The sequence below is a fragment of the Nycticebus coucang genome, chromosome Y (assembly GCF_027406575.1).
Source record: "Nycticebus coucang isolate mNycCou1 chromosome Y, mNycCou1.pri, whole genome shotgun sequence".
In the NCBI taxonomy this organism is placed as follows: domain Eukaryota; kingdom Metazoa; phylum Chordata; class Mammalia; order Primates; family Lorisidae; genus Nycticebus; species Nycticebus coucang.
Window position 1 is genome coordinate 30,524,755 of NC_069805.1, and position 20,980 is coordinate 30,545,734.

The 20,980-nt window shown below is 36.3% G+C and overlaps 1 pseudogene; it reads left to right on the forward strand.

Annotated features, from left to right (window-relative positions):
* The first annotated feature begins 11,473 nt into the window (after positions 1-11,473).
* Positions 11,474-18,300, forward strand: LOC128579052 (protein lin-54 homolog; annotated as a pseudogene).
* The last annotated feature ends 2,680 nt before the right edge of the window (positions 18,301-20,980 follow it).

Sequence of the window (20,980 nt, forward strand, 5' to 3'; positions counted from 1 at the left end):
CACAACTCCCTTCACCATAGTTTCAAAGAAAATGAAATACCTAGGAATATGCCTAAGGAAGGAGGTGAAGGACCTCTATAAAGAAAACTATGAAATCCTCAGAAAGGAAATAGCAGAGGATATTAACAAATGGAAGAACATACCATGCTCATGGATGGGAAAAATCAGCATTGTTAAAATGTCTATACTTCCGAAAGCAATCTACCTATTCAATGCCATTCCTATCAAAGTACCTACATCGTACTTTCAAGATTTGGAAAAAATTATTCTGCATTTTGTATGGAACCAGAAAAAAACCCGTATAGCTAAGGCAGTTCTCTGTAACAAAAATAAAGCTGGGGGCATCAGCATACCAGATTTTAGTCTGTACTACAAAGCCATAGTGCTCAAGACAGCATGGTACTGGCACAAAAACAGAGACATAGACACTTGGAATCGAATTGAACACCAAGAAATGAAACTAACATCTTACAACCACCTAATCTTCGATAAACCAAACAAGAACTTACCTTGGGGGAAAGACTCCCTATTCAATAAATGGTGTTGGGAGAACTGGATGTCTACAAGTAAAAGACTGAAACTGGACCCACACCTTTCCCCACTCACAAAAATTGATTCAAGATGGATAAAGGACTTAAATTTAAGGCATGAAACAATAAAAATCCTCAAAGAAAGCATAGGAAAAACACTGGAAGATATTGGCCTGGGGGAAGACTTCATGAAGAGGACTGCCATGGCAATTGCAACAACAACAAAAATAAACAAATGGGACTTCATTAAACTGAAAAGCTTCTGTACAGCTAAGGAGATGATAACCAAAGCAAAGAGACAACCTACACAATGGGAAAGGATATTTGCATATTTTCAATCAGACAAAAGCTTGATAACCAGGATCTATAGAGAACTCAAATTAATCCACATGAAAAAAGCCAACAATCCCTTATATCAATGGGCAAAGAGACATGAATAGAACTTTCTCTAAAGACGACAGACGAATGGCTAACAAACACATGAAAAAATGTTCATCATCTCTATATATTAGAGAAATGCAAATCAAAACATCCCTGAGATATCATCTAACCCCAGTGAGAATGGCCCATATCACAAAATCTCAAAACTGCAGATGCTGGCGTGGATGTGGAGAGAAAGGAACACTTTTACATTGCTGGTGGGACTGCAAACTAGTACAACCTTTCTGGAAGGAAGTATGGAGAAACCTCAAAGCACTCAACCTAGACCTCCCATTCGATCCTGCAATCCCATTACTGGGCATCTACCCAGAAGGAAAGAAATCCTTTTATCATAAGGACACTTGTACTAGACTGTTTATTGCAGCTCAATTTACAATCGCCAAAATGTGGAAACAGCCTAAATGCCCACCAACCCAGGAATGGATTAACAAGCTGTGGTATATGTATACCATGGAATACTATTCAGCCATTAAAAAAAATGGAGACTTTACATCCTTCGTATTAAACTGGATGGACGTGGAAGACATTATTCTTAGTAAAGCATCACAAGAATGGAGAAGCATGAATCCTATGTACTCAATCTTGATATGAGGACAATTAATGACAATTAAGGTCATGGGGGGAAGCAGAAAGAGGGATGGAGGGAGGGGGGTGGGGCCTTAGTGTGTGTCACACTTTATGGGGGCAAGACATGATTGCAAGAGGGACTTTACCTAACAATTGTAATCAGTGTAACTGGCTTATTGTACCCTCAATGAATCCCCAACAATAAAAAAAAAAAAAAGCTTCTGCCCTGCCAAGAAAACACTGAGCAAAGCAAATAGACAGCCCTCAGAATGGGAGAGGATTTTTGCAAACTATATGTCTGACAAAGGTCTAAGAACGAGAATCCACAGAGAACTCAAACTTCTAACTAAGCAAAAAGCAAGTGATCCCATTTCACTGTGGGCAAGAGACATGAACAGAAGCTTCTCTGAAGTAGAGAGGCACATGGCCTACAGACACACGAAAAAATGCTCATCATCTTTAATCATCAGAAAAATGCAAATCAAAACTACTCTGAGATACCACCTACCTCCAATAAGAGTAGCCCACATCACAAAATCCCAAAACAACTGATGTTGGTATGGATGTGGAGAAAAGGAAAGACTTCTGCACTGCTGGTTGGAATACAAGCTAGTATGTTCCTTTTGGAAAGAAGTTTGGAGAACACTCAGGGATCTAAATGCAGACCTGCCATTTGATCCTGCAATTCCTCTTCTAGGTGTATATCCAAAGGACCAAAAATCATTTTGCAATAAAGATATTTGCACCAGATAGTTCATTGCAGCTCAATTCATAATTGCCAACTCATGGAAGAAGCCAAAGTGCCCATGGACCCGTGAATGGATTAATAAATTGTGGTATATGTATACCATGGAATAATATGCAGCAGTAAAAAAAATGGAGACTTTACCTCATTTATGTTTACATGGATGGAGCTGGAAAATATTCTTCTTATTAAAGTATCTCAGGAATGAAAATAAAAGTATCCAATATACTCAGTACTACTGTGAAACCAATTTATAATCTCTCACACTTGCAAATGAAAAATGAAACACAACTTTAGCCTAGGATGAAGGAGGGAAGAGGAAGGAGAGAGGAGGTGAGGGGGTGGGAGGGATGGTAGGGGATAGTAGGGGGACCACACCTATGGAGCACATTGCAAGTACAAGTTGGATCTATCATGTGTAGACCACAAAAGTCCTAATACTATAACTGGGTAAATGAGGTGAAAGCTATGTTGATTATTATCATGTAAGCACTCCAATTTGTACAAATAATCAACACATTGAAAATGGCATAAATGTATTTATGATCTATGTACAAAAGCCTTAATAAAAAAAGAAAGAAAGAAATCATACATTATGATCAAATAAGATTCATCTTATATTAATTTTTCGAGTGGTGAGAAGTATGGATCCTATATTATTCTTCTGCGTATGGCTATATTACCCAATATTACCCAAATACAATATTATCGGCACCTTTTATTGAAAAGGGAGAAATTCCCCCAAGGTATGTTGTTGCCTGCTTTGTCAAAGATAAGGTGGCTATATGTGGATGGTTTTGTATATGAGTATTTTGTCTTCTTTCATCAGCCTGTGTCTCCATTTTTGTGTCAATACCATGTTGTCTTGGTTACTATAGCCTTGTAGTGTAGTTTGAAGGTGATAATGTGATGCCTCCAAATTTGGAAAATAAGTCATTTTATCAAAAAATACCTCTACTCAAATGTTCGTTGCAGCACAATTCACAATTGCAAAGATGGGGAATCAACCAAAATGCACATCAATTCATGAATAGATTAATAAAACATGGTACATGTATTCCATAGAATACTAAGCCACAAAGAATGACTTAATGCCTTTTGCAACAATCTGTATAGAACTGGGGACCATTATGCTAAGTGAAGTATCTAAAGAATAAAAACACGAATACAACATGTACTTATTATTAAATTGGAATTAAATTGATGGGCACACATGTGAAGTAAAACTAAATAGAAATGAAGCAGGAGTGACGGGGGGAGGGGATGCAGAAACCTATCTAACAGGTACAATAAACACTCTCTGGTTGAAAGACATACTTCTAACCATGACTAAAGCATTATAAAAGCTATCTACGTAACCAAACTATTTGTACCCCCATAATACTTTGAGATAAATAAATAAGTATATAAATAAACAAAAAGATACAAGATAGCATCTTTTGTGTGTCTTTTTATTTCTAAATTTCTGACAATCAAGTAGGGTGAGAGTTCATTAGATAACAAGAGGAAAAGGGAATAACAAAGTTAAGAATGGCCCTTTTTGAAATTTTGAAAAATTCTGTTTGACTCAAAGAGAAATAAGATTCTCCAAACAATTTAAATAACAAAGTTATAATTATATCTCACAATTATGTGATAATATTCAAATGTAATGCTAAAATTAAAGTAATAACAAAATATTTTGCTGGCTCTAATCATAACAAAGTAATGTGATAAAATCAATCAAAACAAAAAAAATTCTTTTTATACAATAAAGTAGTAACAATTATCCTTTCTATTAAACTTTTCATCAAGGTTAAAAAACAAAGGAAGAAGTGTGAAGGTAATGAGATAGAAGTACCTAAATACCTCTGTGATTTTGCAACTGATGACAGTGATGATGATGGATTAATTCAAAAAAGAAAAGCTGGAGAAACATACAATCAGCAGCTTTCTAGGAAGGAGAATGAAAAATGGGACAGGTGAGCCTGCACAGTGTTTTACAATAGATAATTATTACTGTACAATAAAACTAATTTTAATTTGGACCAACATTCACAATTAACAAGTTGTATACTTTACCTAAGGATTTTCAGCCTTTGGCTGCTATTAGAACAATGCAAATTTACAAACAATGGGAGATCATTCTTTTCAGTCATACTGATATTTTTGTTTAACAAAAGCAGTGCTGAGAAATGTGTAGAATAGTTATTGTCATGCACTATTTGTTGATAAACCAGTAAATCCATTTTGACAGGTAATTTAGCAATGGGCATCAATTTCAAATATGTCATTCATTGAATCTAAGAGGTCCAGTTCTGCAGCTAGATCCTACAGGAAAATATGACCCATGTAAACACACAAACGTGTTAAGAACATTTTTTATCTATGATATATACATAAAATAAACCAATATGTATGTATCTAATATATATATAAAACCTATGTTAAGATACATAGTATTAATTATGTATGTTGGGTGGCGCCTGTGGCTCAGCGGGTAGGGCGCCGGTCCCATATGCCAGAGGTGGCGGGTTCAAACCCAGCCCCGGCCAAATTAAAAAAAAAAAAAATTATGTATGTTAAGGACTTTTATATAACTATATTATCTATATATGTGTATTATAGAAGTTTATTATAACATTGTCATATCAAAAGTTGGAGATAGTCTAAATACGTGTCCGTAAGGAAATACTTACACTACCATACCCATATAATAATGTTGCATACAATGATTTTCTAAAATGAAGTGAATCTGTAGTATACTAATCATTTCCCAATGAAAGTATTCTTAAAGTATTTAGTGATACATATAACCAAATTTTGATAGAATTGCTTAAATATCTGCTGAGTTGCAAAAGGCAGCTACATGTTGTATTGGTATTCTAGCTTATAGCTAAGAAAGTTGGAGGTTATTATATATTTGGTTTTGTTCTCAATACATGAGTGCTCAACTATTGGAACCTCAAATTAGTATGAATGTCAGCAAATGATTGCACATGGGCACTCATTTTCCATATATACATTTCAATAAGATGTAAAAATGATCATATCAAAGGATGTTTAATCTAATAAAATTAGCCTTGGCCAACTTTTTCTATAAAGAGCCAGATAGTAAATATGTCTTAGACTTTGTGGGCCATATGGTTTTTGTTATAGTCCAAAATCTGTTATAGAAAATGAAGGAACAGGCATGCCTGTGATCCAATAAAACTTTGCTGACAAAAACAGGCAGTGGGCTGAGCTTGACTCACATGTGCGAATTTACTGACTCTTGTGGTAAAACCCAGTACTGCTAATGCAGCAAGTCTTCCTTCAAAAGATTATACATTTCAATATGAACCACATCACATTATTCAACAGATCTCATGTTACATTATTTACACAATAAGATTGTTTTTGCAATTTTCCTCTTTTATTCCCATTTTGGAATTCAAAATTTTAACATAAATAATTACTTTGTATAGCAAATGAGTATTAAATATCCTAAATTTGGATGATTTTTATCAAACAATACATACTTCCCTTGAAATTTTAGTCATTCTTTGGTCTTTATTTATATACATGGACAAAATGATAATCAGGTCTTTTCTTTTCCAGTTTCTTTTTTTTTTAATTTTATATTAACGTGAGGGTATAAACAACTAGGTTACAATATTTTCATTAGTTAGGTAGAGTCCCTCTTGTAGTTGTGTCCCGGATCAAGAGGTGTTCCATGTACCCTTACATTCTGCCTATTACGTGGGAGCACACCAATCTCCCGCCAACCTTCTCTTGTGCCTTCCCTTGTTCCTCTTCCTTCCAACTTGAATTGAAATGAGATTTTCTCTTATGTGAACATGTAGTAGATTGTCTACTGGCTGTATATTGAGTATGTTTCTATTTTCTGATGCTTTACTAAAGAATACATTTCACCTCCATCCAGGTTAGTATCAAAGATGTAAACTCTCCTTCTTAAAAAATGACTGAGTAGTATTCCATGGTGTACACATACCATAGTTTCTTGATCCATTCCCAAGTTGATGGGTATTCAGGTTGTTTCAAAATCTTGGCAAATGTAAATTGAGCTGCAATAAACAATCTAGTGAAAATGTCTTTATTAAAAACATTTTTTTTTATTCTGAGTAGTTAGATCTCTATTAATGAGATTGCAGGATCAAATAAAAGTTCTGATTTGAGTTCTCTGAGGATTGTAAATACTTTTTTTCTAAAGAGGCTGCATTAGTTTCAAGTTCCTGCAAGGGTGTAAAAGTGTTCCCCATTACCAACATCAGCAACTTTGGGACTTTGTGATGTGGGCTATTCTCACTGGAGTTGGATGATATGTCAGGGTGGTTTTGATTTGCATTTCTCTGTTGATCAGGGAAGATGAGTATTTTTTCATATGTTTGTTAGCCACTCATCTGCTTCCTCAGAGAAGGTTCTGTTCATGTCACTTGACAAGTAGTAGATGGAATTTTTTTGCTCTATTGATGTTGATTTAATTTGAGTTCTCTGTAGATTCTAATTATCAACGCTTTATCAGATTCATAAGGTATAAAACCATTCTGAAGGTTGTCTATTTCTTTACTTGTTGTGTCCTTAGCTGTACAGAGATTTTTTTTCCAGCTTAATTAAGTCCCATTTGTTTATTTTACTTGTTGTTGTGATTGCTACTGAGGTCTTTTTCATAAAATCTTTCCTGAGTCCAACATCATCAAGAACTTTTCCCACACTTTCTTCTAAGATTTTTATCATTTCATGTCTTAGATTCAAATCTTTTATGCATCTAAAGTCAATTTTTTAAGGGGTGAAAGGTATTGGTCGAGTTTCATTCTACTACAAGGAATTATGTCTAGAAATTTGGCAATGTGGAGGAAATGGACCAATAGCTGCAATCATGCCATCTTCCTAGACTTAACCAGGAAGAAATGGATCTCCTAAACAGGCAGATATCAAGTGCTGACAGTGTAGAAACAATAAAAAAGCTTTTAACAACAACAACAACAAAAGACCAGGACCAGAGTGCTTCACAACAGAATTCTATCACACCTTCAAAGATGAGCTTCTACCTATACTGCAGAACCTATTTCAAAACATTGACAAGGCTGGAGCCTTCCTAAACACATTCTATAAAGCAAATATCACTTTTGTTTTGATTCCAAAACCAGGAAAGGACTGAACAAACAAGGAGAACTTAAGACCAATTTAACTAATGAATATAGATGCAAAAATACTCCACAAAATCTTAGCTAATAAATTACAGCTACTCATAAAAAATGTATATATACATCACAATCAATTAGGTTTCATCCAAGGGATGCAAGGTTGTTTTAACATATGAAAATCCATAAATGTAATACATCCAATCCATGTAAACAAAGTCTATATGATGCTCTCAATAGAGGCAGAAAAAGCATTTGATAAAATTCAGAATTCTTTACTAACAAGAACATTTAAGAAAATAGGCATAATTGGTATATTTCTTAAGATGATCTGTCCACAGCTAACATAACGCAGAATGGTGTAAAATTGAAAGCTTTTCCAAAGAGAACTGGAACCAGACAACGATGCACACTCTCAACACTATTATTCAATATAGTTCTAGCCAATACAATCAGGCAAGAGAAAGATATACAATGCATCCAAATGGCTTCAGAGGATATCAAACTCTCCCTCTTTCCTAATGACATAATCTTATACTTAGAAAACCCAAGAGACTCAACCACAAACTCTTGGAAGTTATCAGTAAATACAGTAATGTCTCAGGGTATAAAATCAATTTCCAAAGATCAGTAGCCTTGTATATGCCAGTAACAACTAAGCTGTTCAGCTTCTCTTGATTTGAGAAGCAAATCAAGGACATAATTCCCTTCAGAGTATCTTCAAAGAAAATTAAATACTTAAGAATATACCTAACAAAAGAGGTGAACTATCTTTTCACAAAGGATTATGAAACCCTAGGAAAAGAAATTGCAGCAGATACTAACAAATTGCAGAACATACCATGCTCTTTGCTGGGAAGAATCAACATTGCCAAAATGCCTATTCTACACAAAGTAATCTACAAATTTGAGGCAATGGGGATTAAAATACTGACATCATATTTTGAAGAACTGGAAAAAATAGTACTTCATTTGTTATGGAACCAGAAAACAAGCAATATAGCTAAGGCTATTCTTAGTAATAAAAACAAAGTCAGAGGCATCACCCTACCAGACTTTGGGCTGTATTACAAGTCTGCCGTAAACAAAACACCATGGCATTGGCACACAAATACAGACATAGACATATGGAACCGAATTTAAAACCAAGAGATCAAACCAATCTCCTCTTCCCATCTGATCTTTGATAAACCAAACAAAAATATACAGTGTGGAAAATAATTAATTTTCAAAAAATGGTGCTGGGAGAACTACATAACCACATGAAAAGACTGAAACTTGCCCCACACATTTCACCCCTTATAAAAATTGGCTCAAGATAGATAAGAGACTTCAATCTAAGACACAAAATGATAAAAATCTTAGAAGAAAGCGTAGGGGGAAACTCTTGATGATGTTGAGCTAGGGAAAAATTTAATGACAAAGACATCAGAGCCCATCATAACAACAACAAAAATTAACAAATGGACTTAATTAAGCTGAAAAGTTTCTGCATCACTAAGGACACAACAAAGAAAGCAAGAAGATAATCTTCAGAATGGTAAAAGATATTTGCCAGGGCATGAATCTGACAAAGGAATGATAACTAGAATATACAGAGAACTTAAGTTAATCAACAGAAAAGAGTAAACAATCCCATCTACCTCTGGGCAAGAGATACGAACAGAACCTTCTCTGACAAAGACAGACAAATGGCTAAGAAATATCTGAAAAATGCTCATCTTCCCTGATCATCAAAGAAATGTAAATCATAACTACCCTGAGATACCACCTAACCCCAATGAGAATAGCAAACATCACAAAGTCTTAAATCTGCAGATGCTTGTATGGATATGGAGAGAAGGGAACACTTTTACACTGCTGGTGGTACCAAAAACCAATACAACCTTTTTAGAAGGAAGTATGGAGAATCCTCTAAGAACTCAAACTAGCCCTCCCATTTGATCCTGCATTTCCACGGTGAGGCATCTAGCAACCTGGAAAAAAATCGTACTAAACATTTGCACTGGACATTTGCAGCTCAATTTACAATTGCCAAACTGTGGAAACAACCTAAATTCCCACCAACCGAGGAATGGATTAATAAGCTGTAGTTTATGTATACCATGAAATACTACTGTGCCATTAAAAAGATGGAGATTTTACATCTTTTTTACTAACCTGTATGGAGGTGGAACACATGCCTCTTCATAAAGCATCAGAAGAGTGGAGAAGAAAGAACGCAATGTACTCAATTTTAATAAGAAGGCTGTAAGTGGTCTAATAGAAGGTGGGGGGTAGGGAAATGAAGGATGGGGAGAGGGGCAAAGGGAGTAGGGTAAGGGGTCACAGTGTATGGCACACCTCTTGGAGGTGGGACACAATTACAAGAGGGAGTTTACCTAACAGCTGCAATCGGTGTAACCTAATTCTTTGTACCCTTAATAAATTTCAAACAATAAAAATAAATAAAATAAATACATAAGTGAACAAATAATAAAATTGAAGATAGAACAAGGTTCTTTTATAGGATTGCTCAATGCTAACCCCGTGAAAAGCAAAGATGGCTCAGAGAAGGTGTCCTTAGCTATGGATCATCCCCAGAATCTCTTAATTATGGGTGAAGCTCTTGATCTTGAAACCTATAAAGCAAAGAAAAAGAATGGAGTACCTCATGCACAGATGGTTAATTTGTGAAACTCTGAATACTTGAGTGTCACATTCAGGTTCACTACTGGAAACTCAGTGCACAACAGGCTGACCTGCAGTCCACCTAATCCAGAGGATAAATTCCAAAGAAGTTGGCCTGCAAAGGCAATAGCCTTGAAGAACGGCTATGTCAAGATGGTTTTTACCACTGAGGAGTTTCTTCCGCATCCTATGTGGCCTGAGTTGCAGCAGCTGTTGTGCCTAGGAAGATGATTCAAACCACTCTGAGCAATCTGGTTGTCAAAGGTGCAGACTTGATCATTCAGGAAACAAAACAAATACTCAGAATGCCCCAGAAGAGCTTGTCTTGCTCTGAGGAGTTCAAAGAATTGAGGGATCTGCCACTGAGTAGAGCCAGAAGCCTGTAGCATTTAGTCAAGACCATGACTACAGGGATTATGGGAAGCCCCAAACCTGCCATGCAGTCTGTATCGGCATCGGCCCTCTTAAAACAACAGAAGCAGGGTGGCACCTGTGGCTCAGTGAATAAGGCACTGGCCCCATATACCGAGGGTGGCTGGTTCAAACCCAGCCCTGGCCAAACTTCAACCAAAAAATAGCCAGGCGTTGTGGTGGGCACCTGTAGTCCTAGCTACTCGGGAGGCTGAGGCAAGAGAATTGCTTAAGCCCAGGAGTTGGAGGTTGCTGTGAGCTGTGTGAGGCCATGGCACTCTACCGAGGGCAATAAAGTGAGACTCTGTCTCTACAAAAAAAAAAAAAAAAAGCAGCAGATGTTGGAGATGAGAGAAAGTAAATCAGAAGATTTTTGGAGACAATTTCTCCAAGGCTCAATTGAAGTCAAGAGCCTGGCTCTGCCATCCTCATCTTAATAGCCCAATGCCCAATCTGCATAGATGGGGACTGAATTCCCCAGGCTGGAAGGAAGCCTGACCAGGTGGATGCCCAAGATTGGGTGTGGCATCTCAAAAGGAGATGACGTTCTCTTTTCTGATGAATCACAACCACCAAAACCAAAACTGAGTGCTTTAGCAGAAACAAAAAAACTTGGCTGCTATCAACAAATTAAGAGCAAAGTCCAGGTTCTTACAGAAACACACCAAAACAGCCTCTAAATGATACAAAAGGATTCCCAGGATACCCTGGGAGTGATGAAATTTGTAGAAAAGAACACCATGTTTTCTTCCCAAGCTGAGGATGAATTGGAGCCTGCCATGAAGAAAAGGAGAGAGCAGTTTGCCTGACTGGAATCTGAGTAATTTCAGGAAATTCTAAAAGTAAAGTCAAAGTGCACAGGTGTCCTGAAAGAGGCTGAGGCTGAGCTGCATAAATGCTATTTTGAGGCACTGGTGAAAAAAGAACAAATGGAAGAAAAGATGAGAAACATCAGAGAAGTGAAGTGTCTGGTCGTGACATGCAAGATGGGCACCTACACCCATCTCCATGTGCTGGAGACCTGTGTCAATGAGCAGCACGACCTCCACTCCAGATTGCCTTTGTTTCTGACTGACACCAGCAAAAACCCATGCTGGTTAAGCCTATAAGCCTTGTCTGCTTATTTCTGCAGTTGTGTGGGCTTGACACCAAATTTAACATTGATGTTTAAGTGGAAAACCAGAATATTGTCTTCCCTGTTCTCACTACAGGATTGTGGCAACATTACAGCTTTCACAGAAATTTTTGGCCCCAAACGGGAAGGTAAACTGAGAGGTGTGTTTCTGTACCTCTTGGTTATACACTCCTTTACCTCAATGAAATTCTAGTGTTACATGGAGATAAAAATATACATTGTATAGTGACATTAACAATAGCATCATTGTGATTTTACCAGATACTCTAAATTATCAGAGGTATAACCTTTATAGTTTAGACAAGGGAAGATTTTGATTATGTACAATAGAAAAATAAATGATTGACAGTTTATTTCAGATAACACTTTTTTGTATTATAAATTTATAAAGCTTGAAAACCACGTTTCTTTGTATCAATAGTGTCATGGACGTGTATTGTGTGCTCCATAAGTATTTGTTGAATACACGAATAAACAGTTGAATAGATAAATTAGTGCTGATGATGAATTTTCTTAGAAAAATTTTTCTTAGAAAAGTTTCTTAGAAAAATAAGTTTTGAACTTGTTGAAAGTAGGTTTCTCTAATTGCCTAGATACAACAATATGAAGGCTTTTAGTTTTTAAAAAATATCTGAGATTTAGAAAATTATATTTATAATTATGGCCATAAATAGAATGATTATGTGGATTTATCTACTATCCTATCATTTAAGAGCAGTTGACAATAAATTTGATTTTCATAACAGGTTATGAAGCTCATGTGTTGGAGCCAAAATTCTGGGGTTTGAATGTGTGGTCTCTACTGACCATATGTATGTGGTGGGCAAATTACTTGGTGTTCTGAGCCTAGTCTCCTCCTTTATAAAACCATACAGGATGATAACATCTCTAAAACAGTAGCTACATCACCGAGCTCTTGTAAGGATTCACATTAATTATATACATGTATAGTGCTATAAGTACTGCATAGTAATTACATAGTAAGTTGTGAAAATAGAGATGAAAAACATTATTATTATTATTGTTCTTTTTTAAAACAGAGTCTCACTTTGTAACACTTGGTAGAATGCTATGGTGTCACAGCTCACAGCAACCTCAAACTATTGGGCTTATGCGATTCTCTTGCCTCAGCTTCCCAAGTAGCTGGGACTACAGGCCCCGACCACAATGCCTGGCTATTTTTAGTGATGGTGTCTCTCTCTCACTCAGGCTAGTCTTGTATTCATGAGTTCAGGCAGTTCACTGCATCTGCTTCCCAGAGTACTGGGATTACAGGTGTGAGCCACTGCTTCTGGCCTTGAATTTAACATTATTAATATTATTACAAAAAGAATTTCCCTCATATAAGTATGTTAGAAAAATAATGCAAATAAGTCTTAGTGCCTGTAAATAACCATATTTATTAAAAAGGAGAGTGACGAACACCTGCTATATTTCTATCAAATAATGCAAGTATGATTGTCCTTTCTCTTTTTCAGAAAGCTTGATCTAAATGTAATTCTTTGTTAGGATGTTATGTAGTAAGTTTTCTTCGTCTCTTAATGTTACTGTTTATACTTCAATCCCTCTTGTAGAAAATGATTGATTTTACATTATGTATTAAAAACCCTAAAAACTCTATAAGTAGGAGAAATAAATGACAAATGCAGATATTTTATTAAACAGCAATAGTTTTAGATTTTGCATTTGTATATTTCCTATTTGCTAAAAGGAATCATTTGGGGTTTTTAGGCCTACAAAGAGAACATCTAAGAAAAAGAACAAGGTATTACTAAAAAATCATGAAACATGTCATTATTTGAAAATATAAAGTAAAAAACAGAGTCTTTTGCTATAAAGACATTTCCTTTAAAAACTAATTAAGGAACCATAGCCATAAGTAAAGGTATCTTCCTTTTAGCACACATCAGTACTTTACAAAATATCTGTGGTTTTGCTCATATAAAAAATAGATCATTTTTTTTTCATTCCTGAGATGCTTTATGAAGAAGAATATTTTCCAGCTCCATCCATGTAAACATAAAAGAGGTAAAGTGGTACAAATAATCAACACATTGAATCCCGAAATGGCATAAATGTGTTTATGATCTATGTACAAATGAATTAATAAAAAAAAAAAGAAAGAAAAGAAAAGAAAAGAAAAGAAAATGGATAACTACCACTTCTGTACATTTAGACTATGCTGTAAACATTTGGGGGACATTTTGAAGCACTGTTCTTTATTTTACAGGTGAAAAAACAAATACACACTATGGATGACCATGATGACTTAACCTGGTCATCTGAGGGAGCCTCAGAGGATTATGAGTTGCCTTCCGTTTATTATAAGAATTTGACATTTCTTACTAAACAACATGGAAAGCACTATAAAGGTAGGACCATTGCATGAATGTAAGGCCTTTTTATGTGTCCTACAGTAGCATATGCATTGCTTAGCACTGCACCATTGAGCACAGATGTGTTATGGTGACATTAATCTCAGAAATGTGCTATATGTTCATATACAATGAGAACTACAGTATGTTGTGAACTCTCAGTCAAAGAGCTCTGACAATCCCACTGTACTTCGCTCAGTGTGAATGGCACCCCCGGTGTGTTGCTGACCCTACTTCTCTCTTACGCTTTCCCAAGATCAGGTTGCCATTATCTCCCACTTGGAATGCTACGGTAACCTTGGAACTGCTTTCCTCACAACCCCATCTCCTGAGGCCGTGCTCTACTCTGCAACCATAATATATATCATCAAGCCTCTGTGAGTTGACCACCCAAGGGACTATAACGAACTGGTCAACACATGGAGATGGCCAACATAAGGAACTAGGCCTACTGTACAGATACACATGTGTGGTGCATGTGTGGTCAACTTGAGGTCAAATTGAGGTGGTCAGTGCAGGGAAGTGGTCAACTATGGAGGGTCTACTGTACTTTTAAAAATGAGGATCCCATCGTGTTAAAAATCCTTGTTGAAAATACATCTACCACTTCTCATAAGATTAGGGATCTCAACTCTAGCATTATCCTGCTAGAGTTGTGTCTGGCTGTTCTTTCTCTGTGTGTTTCGGCCACTATCTTAGGTGTTTGTTCCTGCTTTCAGTGGCTTCAGAGAGGTGTAATTAGTATATGATCAACTGTGCACATTTCTAATGTACAATATCATAAGTTTTCAAATATACAAGTGAAACCATGGGCATAATAAGAGAGTTAACATATTCATCACCCACAGCACTCTCCTCCTGGGGTTTTGCATTCCCTTATTTTAGAACCTGCTAAATTACTTTCCATAGTATTCATAGTATTTGTATCATTTTCCATTCCTGACAGCAGTCCATGACAGTTCCATTCTCTCTGCATCTTCACAGTCAGTATATCATTGTTTTTAATTTTAGACATTCTGATGTGTATGCATTGTGCATACTATTTTGGTTTCAATACACAGCATCTTAATGACTCATAATGTTGAGCATCCTCCCATGTGCATATTTGCCATCTGTACATCTTCAATGAGCTGTCTTTGCAAATTTCTTGCCATTTAGAAAATTAGACTGTTCTTCTCTTTGTTGAGTTTTAAGTGTTCTTTATATATTCTGGATACAGTTTCTTTACTAGCTTTGTTTTTTGCAAGGAATCTTTCCTGGTTTGCATTCCAAGGAATGTTTCCAAACATTCCAAAAACTGTTTCCCAGTTTTCATTTTTTAATAGTATTCCAATGAATTCTGTTTTATCTGTTTGTTTAATTATGGCATCTCCACATCCCTCTCTCTCCAGACACCACTCTCTCTCCGCAGCCCCCTGCTTCCTCAGTAGTCACTGTCCATGACGCCATCCAGAGGTCTACACAATGCCTGGGGCTCTCTGTGAATTCACCAAACACTCTGAGCTCTGCAGGGGGTAGAATTTCAGGCAGCCAGGCTCTGGGCAAAGGGTTAACTGTGCATTCAGAGTTTTAGGGAAAATATTTGATTGCTTTTATGACCAGTAGGATGGCACCTAAGCTCATAGGTGGGACCTCCCTGGAAAAGGAAAACAGGGAGGAAGTACATTAAGGGAAAAGGATCAGGTGGTATGATTCAGGTTGGTCAAATGATACAATTTCTGGAGTGGGTTCATGGGTGGGAAGGGCCTACGTATTATGAGGTGATGCAGTTGAATGGTTCTGGGCGAGTGATTTTGAACAGTCTCTGCCTTGAGCCTCCAAGGTAGCCACTGCTGCTGCCACAAATAGTGGGAGCCCAGAGAGCTGCTGGGTTTGTGCCTGATCAACTTTCTAGCAGGAGAATGATCTTGCAGGTGGTCGCTACCAAAGTGAAAGGTTTTCTTCCAGAGGAGATAATGGACACTGGTATAACTTCAGTTGGTGACCATAGTATTGATGCTGGGGAAGACCCAATTCCCATAGAGACAGAAGTGGAAGAAATTGTCAACATAAATTTTACTGGTGGCTCTACAGCCATGCCTATTTCCACAGAACCAATCACAGTGGACAGTAAGCACACTAACCAAGTTACAGCAAATGCCATAATTCTAAGGCAGATTGTAACACCACAGTGAAACCAGCTTTTCCAAGTGGCGTTCAGAAATTTGGTGCTCAGACTCCTATGACTATATTAGTCCATCATATTATGTTAAACAAAGTATCACAGACAGCTGATGTTAAACTGGTAGTCAGAAACTTAAACCAGATGAACAGAAGTTAATTTTAACCACTTTGGTTAAGTCTCGTTCTAGCACTACCCCATAGAAAACTACCACAGACTCAGAAAGTTACAACTGAGGCCCAATCATGAGATACTAAGTTACCACTGTAGCAAATTAAAATAATTATGGGAAGAAGGCCAGAGGTGAAACCTGTCATTGGAGTCTCAGCACTGACCCCAGGAAGTTAACAGATGACATGTAACACATGTCCTTGGTGTTATAGACCAAACAGTAAAAAACACTACAGATTGCTAAGAAGCCTCAAATACCAACCCCTAGTTTGGTAATCAAGAAGCTGATCTTTGCAAAACCAAGTAATAGGAAAGCAGTTACAGGACAGACAACTCAAGTATCACCTCCAGTCATTGCAGGTAGGGTTCTTTCACAGTCTATTCCCAGAACTCCATCAAAGACCACAACAATATCTGAAAGTGGTTTTATTGGATCACCTTTAAATTACACAACACAGACACTAAAGAAAATAGACATATCTCCTTTGAAATCACCAAATAAGGCAGTGGAATCAACTGTGCAGACCATCACTGTTAGGGTAGTAAGCACATCAAAGTTTAAAGCAATTACACCTCTGGAAACTGCTCTCAATGTCCGGAAGATTCAGTTACCTAGAAGCAAATTTCATTTATGTCTGACTTGTTACTGCCACACAACCAGTTGCTCACCCCAGCCAGAATCCCAATACAAACACTCGACCTTTTCAGCAAGAAAAGCCATTGGTTGTGAATACAACCACATCGCAGATGTCCGTTCCAATTATCTTGGCTTAGGTTGTCAAACAAGTTGCTCCCAAACCAATCAATCCAACTTCACAAATCATAACTACTAGCCAGCCACAGGACCGGCTCATCATGCCTGCAGCAACACTGCCACAGATTCAGCCCAACGTCACCAACGGACCACTAGGCCTTGTCCTGGCAGTGTCTTGGCCCCAACTCTGGGAACAGGGATTGTGGGCTATGCTGTGCTTCCAGCTCAGTACTTTACTCAGCTACAGCAGTCTTCATACGTGTCTGTAGCAAGCTATTCTAACTTCCTTGGAATATTTGGTATCCAGATCCAGTCGAGGCTTCCATTCAAAGGCATAATCCCATCTGTGTCTTCCATTGGGCCTAGAAAGCCCTGTAAGTGTAAAATATCACTGTGTTTGACATTATATTCTGATTGCTTTGCAAATAGTGAATTTTACAACATCCACAATTGTACTAGTTATTATAACAATTGTACTAGTTATAACAATTTTCTATTATTATAACATTTTCATGAAAATGAAAGGCAAAAAGCAATAAAAGCATGCCTTGACAGAAATCCAGAAGTCTTCAAGCCTAAGATAGGGAAAGGAAAGGAGGGAGAATCAGATTGACATCATAGCAAAGGATGTAATTGCAAATGATCAGGCTGTCTTAAAAACTATTGTGAATGCTGTGAGGCAAAAATAATGTGTTCCTCAATATACAAATATAATGGGTGTAAAATTTTGAGAAAGCCCAGAAAGAAAGACATTTATGCACTTGGCAGAGGCAGCTGAAGTAAGAGTACAGCAACAAACGGCAACAAAGACTAAGTTGTCTTCTCCAATTTCAGACTTGTTTACTAGGCCAAACCAACTTTGAATAGTGGATGAGGAAAATTGTTGTTTACAGTCGTGACTAAGGAAGTAGCTGAAGCCATGTGTGACTACCTTCTTGCCCAGACAGAGCAGGCAGACAAGAAGGGAAAATAAAAATCAGCAGCTGAAAGAGTAATAGGAACACATTTATAAGAGGGACTTTGCTTGACAAATGCAATTAGTGTAACCTGGATATTTGTATGCTCAATGAATCCCCAACAATAAAAAAAGAAAAGGATTTGGATGAGGTTTGATGAGCATCGTTAACTTAGCAGGAAAAGCAAAATGTGAACCCTGTGCCGTGAATTGCCAGCTCTTGCACAAAAGACTGATAAATGGAACAGTACAGAAAATTTAAGGTGCAAGGACACTTGATTTTTTTGAAAATTGTTTAACAATTACTGTGTTTTAATTCACTTCTTGTTTTAAGAGACTTCGAGTTATAACATTGAAAGGGAAGAGATTTAAAATGAGGAAATTAGTACATTTTAAATCTTAGTTAAATCTGCTTATGGCCTAAATTTAAGTTTTCTTTCTTGTATTATATAGATTATTCATTGGCTTAGGTTTTTAAACCGTTAGATGGTCTATCCTTCTGATTCTATTGACAAAGAATATTTATAAATTACTATAATTTACAATGTGTGGTGTCACATGATTTTTTTCGGTAGAGAAAGTCAAAGTACCAGTGGTTGTTAACCAGTCATCCTTTGAGTATAGATTTAGAGCGTATTGAGACAGAATGTCTAACATAAAAAATTCTTAAGAAATAATGTAAATGTTTTGGCACAGTAACTGAGATAATGCCGGAAAGACTATGTTAACCACTGTGATAAAAATGTGTCAAATGGTTTATGAAGCGAGTGTATGATACCCCATGATCATATCAATGTATACAGTTATGATTTAATAAAAAAAAAGAAATATTCAGATGGCCTTTTGTGTTTAGAAAAGCACCATATTTTAAAGAAAAATCAAGTTTTCAGGTGGATTCTGGAATAATAATATCTTGTTGTTAATTTGGGAATGTCAGAAGGGAACCCTCAGGCACACTCTTAAAATTAAGAGGAGGAGAGGGATAGGGTGAGTGGAGGGAAGATAGTATAAATGTCTAAACACATAACTAAGAAAATGTGGTGAAGGCTGTATTAACCAGTTTGATGAAAGTATTTCAGATTGTGTACAGAACCAGCACAGTTCTATGTAACCCATAGTTACATTAATGTACACAGCTATGATTCAATAAGAAAAAAAAAGAAAAAATAAACATATAAAATATTAAGGGGGGCAGCACCTGTGCCTCACTGAGTAAGGTGCTGGCCCCATATACCGTGGGTGGCAGGTTCAATCCTGGCTCTGGCCAAACAGCAACAGAAAAATAGCTGGGCATTGTAATGGGCACCTGTAGTCCCAGCTACTCTGAAGGCTGAAGCAATAGGATCACCTAAGCCCAAGAGCTGAAGATTGCTGTGAGCTGTGACACCACTGCACTCTACTGAGGGTGAAAAGTGAGACTATTTCTCTAAAAAAAAAAAAGAAATTAAAAAAGACAGTAAATGGTAAATGATACTTAGAGAATTAACAATGTGTTTCTATGATAAGGAATGGCCAAGAAAAACTCCCATTTTCTCTCAAAGAGTTGGCATGTATTTGAAATAATAAATTGTCAAAGTGATTACTGGGTGCTATACAAATAAGAGGTGTGTATAAGAAGAAGTAAACTTATCATGTAGTGATTATATAGAACCTCACATAATTATCAAGTATAAAATTTGGCCTAGGTGAAGAAATAAAGAATAAGGAAGCTGTAAGAAATGAATTTGGAGAAGGCTTTTTCATCTATACAAATATTTCTCTTTGTAAACTTTTGAACTAAGAAGTTTCAAATCAATACATGACTCTTACTTGATTTACTGAAATGGGCTTCCCAACAAAGCCTTCAAAATTATAATGGGAAAAATTCTTTTTATAACAGTAGTCAGGCATGTTGTCCATTGCTCTATTGGTTTGTTTTTATAATGGAAGTTTAATGTAGCATGACTTACTCAGTTATTTGGGTAAGAGGAAGGTATGAGTATAATTACTAAAATAATCTAAATCACTTTCAGTAGTTCTAAAACTCTGAATTTAGGAGTGTGTTGTAATGGGACTCTTGGTTTATAACAATAAAAAAGACCATGTTGGAATTCAGTAATTTTGTTAGGTACCTTAATCCTCAGTAATTATTCATGTATGATTATTGCAGTTCCTAAAGGGACTCTATAGTGTTTCTGTATGTAGTGAGAATATACGTTCATATGAACAGGCCTGATATAGGCAATATAAATGAAATGATCCAAAAGAGGATTCCATTATTCAATAAAAAGAATCCTTCCTTTTGAAATTTGGATTTATAAAATTATAGGTCATTAACTTTAAGTATAGATAGTGCACACATTCTTAGCACCTCAATCTAGTATGTTTAATTAAAATTTTTATAAATGTAAATTAGCGTAAGATGATAAAATAATGTCTAGACAACTTGTTTTCAACAAATTGGAATATATTTTTGGTCTAGGCCTAAATTTTGTTCATTTTGCAAATATTCTGTATTAATTCCAATTGCACACTTGTGATGTGTATTTCTATACAATATGAAGAAAATGTGAAATTTTGTTTACAATTGTAGATTATATGTGGTGGCATTGTTTAAGAGTGTTTGCTTATAGAAATTTTGAGGTGGAATCAAATGCTACCAGTTTTTCTGATTTTCAAGAAGCTTTGTAAAATACTAAGCCATTTCCTTCCTCTGTAGTACTTAATAAACATTTTGTATTTAGGCATTTGCATCAAATTGCTGAACAAAAGAAATAGCCATATTAATTCAACAGTTTTAAAAAATACTTGAAGAGGGTTGGGCATATAATTTTTAGCTCTAATTCTATCACAAAGTAGACAGATTAAATTTATATTTGTTAGAGCTATTCAAAGAATACCCTTTTCTACACTGTAGAAACAGGACAGCCAATTAATAATACAAAAAAATTAACATTTATACT